This window comes from Falco peregrinus, chromosome 4 (assembly GCF_023634155.1).
Source record: "Falco peregrinus isolate bFalPer1 chromosome 4, bFalPer1.pri, whole genome shotgun sequence".
In the NCBI taxonomy this organism is placed as follows: Eukaryota; Metazoa; Chordata; class Aves; order Falconiformes; family Falconidae; genus Falco; species Falco peregrinus.
Window position 1 is genome coordinate 62830543 of NC_073724.1, and position 12869 is coordinate 62843411.

Genomic DNA, 12869 nt, shown 5'->3' on the forward strand with positions numbered 1-12869 from the left:
AATGGACAAACCTAACACATGCCAAATGGAAGTGTGTGGTCCTTTGGCTCAAACATTGATCCCAACCCCAGCAGAAATCAGGATGCTGCAGTGCATGTACTTTATGCAAAGCACCTGTGCTCCCAGCTTTGAAAATTAGTTTTCTACCACAATATCCAATTTCTGCTGTGGCATGAAATGGAATTTCCGAAGTTGTAGCTGATTTGAAGAAATGACAAATTACCTCCAGAACCCACTCCTGTAACTCACCTGCCTGGCCAGTTTGGAAACAAGATGGGAGCTGGCAGTCTAACAATTGATTTTCGGAGCCTGTAGGGTAATACAGCTCCCCAACAGCTGCTGTACCAACACTGTGGACTTAACAGCGACTTTGCAAGTAGCAGCACACCCAGGGATGATGGCACTAAACGTGAAAGACATGTTCTTTATGGTTCCCTAGAAGGAGGAGGATAAAGGGAATTTTGCTTTCACTTGAGAGACAATACAATATACCTTTAACAGACTCCCACAGGGTTATAAGCATTCACCCACAATTGCTTATGACTTACTTGCTAAACTTTTACAGACGTCTTCCTCCCCCAAGATGTGCAACTGTACCAACATATAGACGATATTCTGACTGGAGGAACTTCCCCTGAGAAGGTGGGGGAAGCAGCAGCAGCAGTATGGCAAGCACTAAATAAAGTAGAAATTGAGATTCCACCTGCAAAATGTCAGGGAACAAGTAAAGAAGTAAACTTTTAGCTACATGGTGGAAAGCAGGCAGTGCAGTGATTCCCCCAGGTACCTTAAAAAAAAAAAAAAAAAAAAAAAAAGCATTGCAAATGCCCCCATCAAGGAGGGAGTTACAGTTAATGGAAAATTTAGGATATGGAGGAAACAAGCACCTGTATTTTCTATCATTTCCCATCCATTATACTCACTGTTATTTAAAGGCAAACCCTGGGAATGGAAATTAGAACATAAATTGGCAGTCAACATTCTAACTGAAGAATTACAAAGGTATCGGTCACTGGGACCAATACACCCCCATGACCCTATTATAATCAAATGGGGTTTTGCTGAACATGCTGCTGCTTACTGTAACCTGTTCCAAACTGGCCCTGATGGGCCAAAAAGACTTTTATTGTTTAGCTTAACCACATTTAAAGAAAAAGAATAATGGTACTCTGAATGGGAAAAGGAGCTTTTATCTTTAGTATGAGCAGTTAAACAAGTTGAGGAAATACATCAGGGACAACCTGTGCAAACTAGAAAATCATTTAATGTACTAGAAGCAATCCTAAAGGGGACTGCTCTTCCAGAAGGAGTTGCAAAAAAAAAACACTATCAGAAAATGGTATGCTATGAAACATAACAGGAGTTGACCTTAACTGAACCTTGTGGCTCACTTGCCTGGGAAGCTGCCAGTAGCAGTGGTGCAAAACATAGAATTAGTGTGTGATAGACTTTTCCTTCTTTTTAACAGGGTAAACTGTTCAGACTCACCACCAAAACAAGTCTGTTTTTTCTCACAGCACCCCACAGAAATGCTGTGTTCATGTTACTGTAAGCTGAGCACAACAACAACTGATTGGAACAAATGGCAGTCTTCTCTGTTAGCACTAGGAACTGACCACTGGGTCTCATCTGATATATTGCTTCAGGGGGAAAGAATAAATTAATTAATAAAATAAATAAATGAAAATCCAGTAGCTTTGGATGTACTTATTGCAGCTCAAAATAATGTTTCTCTAGCTCTTAGTTGTGTCCAAGCTCAACTGCAGATGCAATCTGCAACAGCAGCAATTACAAGAGAAGGTGAAGATGGCACCTTACCCACTGAAATTTGAAAGATAATTTATGATAATGCACCTAAATCTGAAAAATAATTCCAATCCTGGTGGTATTTAAACAGTTTTACTTATGACCCCATCAACAATAAGGCCACAGCTTTTGTCTTAACCATATACAGTCTTCGGTATATACTGTATACCAAATAATTGCACTAGAATTAAATCAAAGTGGAACTATATCCATTAGAACATAGAGTATGGGCCCAACAAAACAGAAACAAATGGCAGACTATTGATGTTAATGCATGCATTGTACAGAAACAACAAGGATTTATTTGTGAGACTAGCACCAACAAAGCCCAAGACATTTTTCTTTACACTGAACAAAAAGTTTGGTATTTTGAAATACATCCCAATGAAACCCCTGACACTGTACTTATATATATTAGGAAAGGATGTGTTTCTTTGAGACCCCTTTGTGATTTTGTATTCATAGATAACATTACTTTAGATTAGCTACAAGCAATCACTCAAATATTTGTATTTGTAACTTTCCTAAAATTATGAGATGGTACTTTAATTATTCAGAGCCTGTTATGTCTTATCAACTGCTACAATCTAATATTGATTGTATATCTAATTGAGTCAAGATTTATTGCCTAACCCCAACAGAATTAATTTTATATTGGTGAAGAAACCACTACACGATGACCAGTGTCAACTGCTAGAACATATCCAAAACAATGGACACAAATCCAATGACCATTCATCATGATACAGAAGACTTACGTCATGTCTTGGAAAAAGTGAAGAAGGATGGAGAACATCATTGGTGGGAAACTCTTCTTGGATGATCACTAACAGCAGCAGGAGGTTTTAATATCATGCTTCACCCAATCATGATTTTACTAAATATAATACATATATTGGTTATAATTATATTGTATATAAAGGTTTGGTACACGATAAAACAAATAACTTCAATCACCCAAAATGTACAAATTAATGCATAACAAATACCAATGTTTCACTGTTTACTCACTTTGGATCTGTAAGCACACAAACTATTTATGGCAGAGAGACAAGAAGTGACCATACCACCACTCTGTGAGAGTAAGACAAATTGACTATAGTCATGGGGTGGAATGGACAGCATGCTCCACCGCCACCTCGCTACCTGACCTTTGTTTCCCATAACGCTGCTCAAGTCATAACCCCCAGTGGTGGTGACGGCTGCACCAGCCTCAAAGCGGATTTGGGGAGACAGATGACACAATAGCCAGGGGATAATTTGAGCAACGTGGCCACCTAACGGTGCTGGTCAATGTCCAAATCCAAGCAAATTTGGAAGAAACTAACACCTGAAGTCAGTATGCAAATATGACCACGACTCAACCACCTTACTCCATAAACAGTAGACAGCCCGCAAGCCTGTTGCATGGGCTGCATGCCAGGACCTCCCCCTGAGTAGGAACACCTCTGTCAAGGTTACTTCTTGATGTTGAAAGAATCCTTGTCACATCAGATAATTGGCAAGTGAATGGGGAATAAGTGTGCTGAAACTTTGAAATCTTAGCTAAGTGATACAAAGGGTTGATTGTGCATATATAATCCTTTAGCCGTAAGCCATTGACCAAGTCTGAGACTAAGTCTGGAGCCAGCTGCACATAAACTCCCCTCTGAGAAGGAGTTTAGAATGCAAGAGGGTCCTTTCTGAACCTCATGACTCAACGGGAGGGGCTCCGTGACAATTTTGTCTGGCCCTGTCCTCTGTGCAGCAAATACTCAAGTGTACCTTGCCATCGAAACTTGTTAAACCACTGATGTGTTTACCATTGAACTTTGTTAACTCACTGCCTTCTATCAATAAAATGTATTCATACTCCTCTCTTGAGAGTGAAGGACGTGACTCAATCCGCCAACAGCTGCTTCCTGGAAAATTAGTGGTTAGCTTCACAGGTTTTGGAAGACCAGAAGGATCCAGACAAGAAAATTTAAGTATCACAGTAGGAACAAATACATAGTCTGAAGGTGTTGGCTGCATCCAATGGTGCTTGCAGCACCGCATAGAGTACTAGTTAATCAGCAGTTGCCATATAGCCAAAGTCTATATGTAATGCAGTGAAAGTCTCACAAACATCACTAAATAGTCAAAACACTTGTCTGTATGCTGGGAAAAAAGTATAACTTGTTGATAACAGAAACACCAGCTGCCAAATGTCCGTCAGCTTTTGAAGATGCATTAACAACAAAATCGTTGGTATCTGCATCTACTTGGAACAGACCAAAATCAAGGGAAGATGATTTACTTCATATGAATAAGAAATCTGCATCTCCTGTGGTCATCTGGTACTTGGCTTATGGAACACAGCAGACTTAACTCTCTCTAATATAATAGGCTTATCTCTGAAGTACTGTGTTACCTGGAGAGAAGATCCTCTTGGAAGAAAATACTAATTATCAAGTGAACTGGCTGAGTAAATTCTTCTAATGACTAAGAGAAATGTAACCAAAATAAATAAAGTTAAATTAAGTTCTCCTAATTTACATACTTGTCTTCAGCATTATCTCAGTGAAATATTAGGTGCTTTCCTGAAGGTGCAAGGATAAATCCAGTTCCTTCAGTATTATTATCGAGACTCCCTAGATAATTAGCAGAGAGGCAATGCCTCCAGAGGTCTACTGAGTCTTCAGGTGCACTTAACATTAGTGCCTCCATCTCTCCATCTCACTCTGGCAATGACTAGTCTCTTACATTAGGCAACTCTTTCTCCTACTAAAAAAAATGGAAAGTGTCTCTTGATCCAGACTGGGAAGTGGTGCTGCACAAATTTATGTAATTGTCTAGAGGTTACAGCACTTACTCAAGAAGATGAAGACTGAAGGTCAAGGTGTCTTCTCATCCTGGAGTTAGGTGGGAACAATCTCCACTTTGGTTTTAAGTCTGGATTACTCTGCATTCAGGAATGCAGGAGTTATGGGACCAGACCCCAAAGACCCAAGGGTAAGCTTAACCCTGCATGAATGACAACAGGCTTTCAGCTGGGAAGGTGCAGCAAGGAAGCTTCAGATCACTCTCAAAAATGCAGCTATATGTTATATCAAACTTTTATGAGACAGAAAAAAATGGATGATGCAGCATGCATGAAAAAGCACATCAGATCTATTCTTTCCTCCGTTTTCTACACTCTGACATCCCTTTCTTCCTCAACTATTACATTCTGTGAGGAAGAGGTAAAAAAAAATGTTGAGGGCAAGTACATTTATGAATGTTCTGGTTTCAGCTGGGATAGAGTTAATTTTCTTTCTAGTAACTGGTATAATAATGTGATTTGGATTTAGGATGAGAAAAAATTTGATAACACACTGGTGTTTTAGTCATTGCAGAGCAGGGCTTACACAGCCAAGGCCTTTTCGGCTCCTCACCCCACCCCACCAGCGAACATGCTGGGGGGGCACAAGAAGCTGGGAGGGGGCACAGCCGGGACAGCTGGCCCCAACTGACCCAAGGGGTATCACATACCATGTAATGTCGTGCTCAGCATATAAACTAAGGGGAAATGTGGCTGAGGGCTGCTGCTTGGGAGCTGGCTGGGCACTGGTCAACAATTGGTGTCGAGCAATTGTTTTTCATTTGCACCACTTGTTTTTCTTGGGGTTTATTCACCTCTCTTTTTTTTGTTTCCCTTTTCATTACAATTTTTAATTGCTATTATTATTATCATCATCATCATATTTTAATTATTAAACTGTTCTTATGTCAACTCATGAGTTTTCTTACTTTTACCCTTCCAATTCTCTCCCACATCTCACCGGGCAGGACTGAGTGAGCAACTGTGCAGGGCTTAGTTGCCATCTGGAGTTAACCCATGATAATTGAGAAAGGGTAAAAACGGAATTTCTGTGTTTGGTGTTTATGTGACACCCACAATGAGGGACGCACAAAAGAGATCTTTGTTGTCCCTGACTAGACCTTACTAAATTGCAGCCACACCCCAGGTAGCCTCTAAACATTCCATACAGATAGTGATGAGATTACAAGTGGGCATCCTTATTTACTTACTAAAAGGCAGATTCCTCGTCACAGGTTGTGTCAGACAATTTTTCTTATATGAACTTTTCCTGCCTCTATTATTCAGCTGCTTATGGCTATTATATGGACTATCTGCTAGGAGTTTACTAAAAAACGTGCACTAGACTGAAAACAAGTACTGAATAAAGGTGGGCTATTTTACATAGCTCAGCAATGATTTCCATATTAATTCTTATCCCTGCAACCTTCTGCACAGCTTGCTCAACAGATTTCCCCCCCCTCCCTGCATTTTCCTAATTAGAATTAGCTGTGACTTCTGACAAAGTTAGCTTACAGTATAAAACACTGGTTTTGCAAAAACTATCAGTTGCAACAAACACATTTTGACTGAAATTACTTATTTGCCTACTGTGCTGCTAGGAAAACCAAATTTCAAATGTTGAAGAGTCTTTATCAACCATGCAGTCTGAGCCAAGGTCTTCCAGGCACCTGTGCTAGAGTATGGGTACACACATCTTGGAAGACAGGGCACTAACAGGGCTCCTTAGACATTCACTGTCACTACCCAAATCTCAGATGATTCTCTGAAACTGTGAGACTTTTCATCTTAATTCAAACTAAAACATTTCCCAAAAGCTTCATTTCTTTGATGAAGGACTCCAGTCTAGAAAAAGGCAGACTGTGCTTATGGAGTGCACTTTAAAATACTTTAACAGTCATCCATATCAGGCAGAAATGGGCAAGAATGTATTCTTTCTGCTTGTAGTCTGTGATTCTCTAAATCAGACTTACCATCTATCTCCACCTGTGTCTTCCCATTGTAAATCAAAGCCAACACTGCCCAAGATTCAATAAACTGGGATAGAGCCACATGCTGTACCTTTTATAGCTGCATGACAGTGGAGCCTCCCAGGGTTTCACTGTCAGGTCACTGGGACCGTGTTTTTTGATTATTCAGGCTACTTGGGGAACATTGGTAACAATTTCCTCTTGAGAGATCAGTAGAAGAAATCATGGGAAATCATGTGTTCCAAAGATTGTCTCCATCATCAAGAAATCTGTCCAGTTACCCAGGATGCCCATACACTTCTACCAATTAACACAGGAGTGCTAATGCTACTATAAACTGATTGACTTCTAGCAGGAACACAGCCAATATCTAATGACCTTTTTACTGTGCTGCCAAGGCTGAGCACCTCAGAGTGCAACAGTCATTGCTGCACACATGGGTGTAAAATCATGGGCATCATGAGAGCAACAACATTTTCTGTTTTCACGAACTGCGTTCAAGCTTGAAAGGAATGTGAATGGAGTCAATAACACAGAGGACAGGTGGCCTATAGCTGATTTGCAACAAAAATAAAAATAATCTGATAATATATAATCTGGGTAATCTAATAATGCAATAATCTGCTACTAGAGATTAATCATCTCTAACAATCAATGAATGATGTTCTGTAGAAAACTCATCTGATTATGGACCTTTATGGACCTCCTAGAACATGAGCACTCAGGATTTCAGTGCATTGGGACTTTATGTCTGGATAGCTCCTAAGAGTCTGCAGCACCTCTTAAGTAATCCTGATTTACTTGTCTCTCAATTTCTAATTATCATACTTCCACAGAGAGAATAAGAGTCACACTGGTATATTTTAGAGCTTTTTCCTTCAGATAAATAACACAAAATAACACAACTACAGTGCTGTAATCCACAGGTCTTTAAGAAGGACCAGAAGAGAGGACTAAGACGGGGGGGGGGGGGGGTGTAGATTTGCACTGTATGTGAGGAAGAGGTTCAAATGCATGGCTCCCTGCTATTGATGAGGAAATGGCCTAGCCAAGACCTTATGAGGAAGATCAGAGGTGAGACCAACAGAGACATCTGCTACAGACCATCTGTAGAGACAAGGTAATGCACAAGCTCTCTTTAAACAGTCTGAGGAAGCAGGATCATGGTCTCGGATTATCACAAAGGACTTTAACCAACCCCGATGTATGTTGGAAAGGCAACTTGCAACACTGCAAGCAATTCAAGAGGTTTCTGGAGTGCTTCAGGGTCAATTTTTTTGCTGGACTGGCCACATAGAGAAAGTGCTCTGTTGAATCTGCTGCTCATAAATAATGGTCAGGGATACGATAGCCTGTGGCTGCATTGACTGCAACAATCCTGAGACAGCAGTTGAAGATTCTGAGAAAAGTGAAGAAGGCAAGTAGCAGAATAAAGACATTAGATTTCAGGAAAGAAGACTCCAGTCTGCTCAAGGAACCAGCAGATAGGAACTCATTATGGGCTGCCCTGAAAAGCAAAGGGGCCAAGAGACTAACTGATCTTCAGGAACAACCATCAAAGAAGATTGATCTATCCCACCATGTAGAAAGTCAAGCAAGTTCTGCAGAAAACCAGCGTGTACAAAAAGGGGTATATCCTGACTGAGCTAAAATGAGAAAAAAAAAAGTCTCCAGAAAGTGGAAGCAAGGATGGGCTACCTAGAAGGAACACAGAGCAGTTGCTCAAACATGCAAGGGTAAAGTTAGAAAAGTGAAGGCTCAGCTGGATTAGAAGATACGGATGTGAAGGAGTTTATAGGTGTATCAACAGCAAAAGGAAGATGATTGAAAATGTGACTCCACTGCTGAACGGGGCAGGGAATTGAAAGACAAAGGACATGAAAAAGGCTAAACTAAACACTTCCTTCTTTGCCTTCATCTTTACTGGCAAGGTCAGCTCTCAGGATTTCTATATCTCTCTCTTCAGTGACAGAGTTTGGTGAAAGAGATAGTAATATGGTAGAACAATCACGATGGGACCCACTAAAGTAAATTGAGCATACGGAAGTCCATGGGACAGGGAAGAATGCTTCTGAGGATGCCAAGGGAGCTGGCTGATGCCACTGTAAGGTTGATGCCTGTCAACTCTGAAAGGTGGCAGTCAGAGACAGCTCCCAATGGCTGGAAAAAGGCAAATATTAGCCCATATTCAAAAAAGAACTAAAGAGAGGCTCAAGAGGTCTACAGTCCAGTCTGCTTCATCCCAGTCTCCACGAAGACTATGCAACAAATCCTCCTGGAATACATTTCCAAGCACATAGGTTTGCAAACAGCCAGTACTAATTTGCTAAGGACCCAAACAAACTAATCGCTATCTATGACTGTTCCTGTGGATAAGCCGAGCGTGATGGATGTAATCTGTTTTTTCTTTGACAAAGTTTATCACTTTTTTACCTGTAGAGGTTTTGTAGCTCAATTGTAGGTATGCAGACTGGATGAATGGACTATGAAGTGGTTAAAAAACTGAGTGGACCATTAGACTCAAGAAGTAGTGATCAAAAGTTCAAAGCCCAGCTAGCAGCCTGTAGGAATGATGCAGGTAAGGTCAGGGCAGGGGCTGATGTCATTAAGCAACATTTCCATCAGAGACCTGGACCACGGATTAAATACATTGAAATGCAATGCTGTTAAGACACTAAACGGGGGTAAGAGGGAATATGACAGGCTGAAGGAATAGGCTGACAAGGTCCACGTAAAGTCCAACAGAATAACACCATGCAACAGCACAGGCCATGCTAGAGACTGGCTAGAGAGTACCCCAGCAGAAGAGGACTTGGAGGTCCTGATGGAACAGGAACAAAGACAGTGGTGTAGCCTTGCAGTTGATGCAAGCTAACTGCATTGGCAAGAGTGCAGCCTGCAGATCATTCAAAGTGATTATTACCCCTCTACATGGCATCATAACACCCTACCTGCAGTACTGTGTCCAGCTGCAGAGCCACCAGTAAAAGAGTTCTTAACAAACAGAGAATCCAGAGGAGGAGGAGGACTAAAATGGTTAAGAGGCTGAGAGTATTGGGTTCATTCAGCCTGAAGGGAAGATGAGAGGTGGATCTAATGGCTGTCTTCTACTACCTAACAAGAGGGTTATAGAGAAGATGAAACCAGAGGTGCACTGCAAAATGATGAAAGACAGATTCCCAGTTGCAGCAAGAGAAATTCCAGTTGGATATGGGGCAGGAGGGGGTGGGGAGGGAATGGAAATTTACAGGCTGCTCAGATATGTTGCAGAATCTCCTTTCTTGGAGATTTTCGTGTACCAACTGAAAAACTGAGCAATCTGTTCAGACCTTGAATCTGGCCCAGACCTGAGCAGGAGGTAGGACTAGATAACCTTCAGAGGTGTCTTCCAACCTGAATGATTCTGAAATTCCACAGCAGCCAATACAGTCTGTGTACTGCACGGTTGGTTGGCATAACTATGAAAAAGGGAAATTTGGGATTTTATTCTTGCCTATGGTTGAGTGCTTGTGCTCTTAAAGGTTTTATAATTTATTTACAGAGTGGCAGGGAAATATTTTTTTTATTAAATAATACAATTAATTTCAGATTTTCCTTAATGTGAGCAAATTCAAACAAGATAGAGCACAGGAAATGTTATTTTTACTGTGAAAGAATTTTGGTACTGGACTCTCCACTGTGACTGAAGTTAAACCACTTGACATTTAGTTTAGTTCCCTCTTTGCTTTACACCTGTGTAACAATATTTCCCTGGTGTCACAGAGCTATTATAAGAACGAACGTATCAATTTCTGAAGCACACCCATGGAGCAATGACAACTTGACAGCATCTATCTTTCTATCCCACTGATTCATGATCCCCTCGTGATTACAAGTGCAACATCAATGGCTATGAGTGAGCAAAAAACTTGTACCTTTCAGGTCTCCAGAGTTCAAAGGCTGTTATCTGGGTCTTGTAAACCCACTCAGGTTTCAGGATCCTCTGTTGTTTGGTAAATGTAATATTTCTTCAGATGATTGTGTTGCCTGTGCTATGCTCAGCAGATTTTTAATGCCAATCACCATTAAGAAGAACACATGGCAGCTAGTCTTCTTTGCTCAGCTAACACTGACAAGTGCCTATATAACAGCTAATGTAAGTTGTTCATCATTCAACTGCCATTTGTGCCATGGGTAATTATTCCAGTATTTTTTGGCAGTTGCATTTCTTAGGCTGCGCCTCCATTACTGCTGCTAAATGCAAATGAGGTTTGCACAGTAGATCTATGCTATCATTTGAACACTTTTTCTAAATGTTCAGCGGTTACAGCTTGTTCTTACAGCTATTAAAAGAAGCAAAAGCCCAGACCAGTGGGTTTAATAATGCAAATGAAACCAAATCACTCAGAGCTGCAACATCACAATTCAGCAGGACAGACCCAAAACCTCAATATAACCATATGGAAACTGTACAGTGTTGAAAATGTTTGTTACTTTACTTCTGAGAAGGAAAAGGCAATGATTGCTAAAAGACATTGATGGAGATGTTATATAATAAGCAGCAAAGTACATCACTGTAATGATTTTACATATACCTTACACAAAAAGAACCCTTCCTGAAAACATTAGCATTTGAAAACTGTATGATTTGGGAAAATTTAACAAATACTGTCAAGTTACTTAAATATATTGTTGCTCATTAAATTATTCTTAGGTTGGAATACGGAAAAATCCAAGGAATTGACTGAACCCATACCATACATCCCAATTTTCTCTCCAATTAATGTGATTACCGTACATCTCTATAAGACACTGCAAAAGCCTACCAGCTTAGGCAGCCTTTCTGGCATTCTTCATAGGTGGAGCTCTTCCACCCACAAATTTAACTGACCTATTTTTTGCTCCACCTTTCACAAACTACAGATATATATGCCATATATATTAGCAACATAATGCACTGAATGAGAACTGGATTCTTAATAAATATTAGAAGAAAGAATAAATTATTATTAAAATTATGACTGACTTTAAGCATCAGTAATACTTGACATTTACGTGAGACTTGTCTCAAAGGGCTGAAATAAACTCCATAGGCAAATGCCACATACAGCCTCACCCTCCATTGGTCATGGTTAATAACCTGTCCATCATACGAGAAGACAAAAGGTGGCTGTGCAATACAGAGCCAATCACCAGAGCTTTCCCAGGAAGCTTCACACAGCGGTGCTGGACAGGCCTGTGAGAAAGAGGACTAATGTTACAGTACAGTAAACAGTAACAAGCTGTTGGGCCAAAAGGACCCAATCCTGAATCCATTCTACAAACACATCTCCTGTTGACTTCAGCAGGAGCTCAGGAGGAGACAGCCTGAGGGCCAAATCGGAGTGCTAATCGGCAGAACAGCTACTTAAAAGTGTTCACACTCAACTACTTTGCTGCAGTCCTTCTTTTAGCCTTCATCACTTTGGAGTTCACAAGATATTTTTGCTGTTACCCATTAATTACAGTGCCAATCCAATTATCAATAAACTGTTTGTAAACAAAGATGCCCTTTGGATGCAAGAACTAGCTTCAATTGCAGTGAACTTGATGGCTGCAAGTGAGTTAGGAGGAAGGAAGCAGGTAGAGGAAGTCTAGAAATGGCAGAGATCCATGTTTGTTTCATTCTTCACTTAAACTGAACTATTTCTATTTCACAGTGTGGAAAAAAATATTTCCATTCTGTAGTTGTGTTTTTCTACAGCTTTAATGACCTAAGGACATAAGCATAGCAAACCTGTAAGTGGAGGTAATACTCCATACCAGCTGGCATAGAGTCTAATTTTCTAGCTATGCAGGTTGATCCAATAAAAGATGCTACCTCTACCTACAAATGTTGTCCCGGGAAACTAACTGGTGAGGATTAGAAGATTTTCATTAGTAACCTCCAAGCCAAAATCTCACATGTGATCTCCCAGCAGGAGACCCAGAAAGTAGAGTCAATGTACTTCGCTTCCTTTCTTGTCATTTTGCTGTCCTGGGCTAAGACATACTGATTGGTGTAGTATTATCACATCCGCTGTGGCTCACCAAGGATGCGCTCCTTACTGTCGATATTGAGAAAGATGGTCTACCCTTGTGGTTCCTAACCCCTTTTGTAGTCAGTCTCACTGTTCCCACCTCTTCTCCTTCTCTTCCTCCATCTCACATTCTCTCTACAGCTACCTTTTCCCTGCAATCCTCCCTCCAACTCCAGATCCCTCCTGCCATGTCCTCATCTGTCCTCCCTGCAAAATTCTCTTCACCCCCTCCTT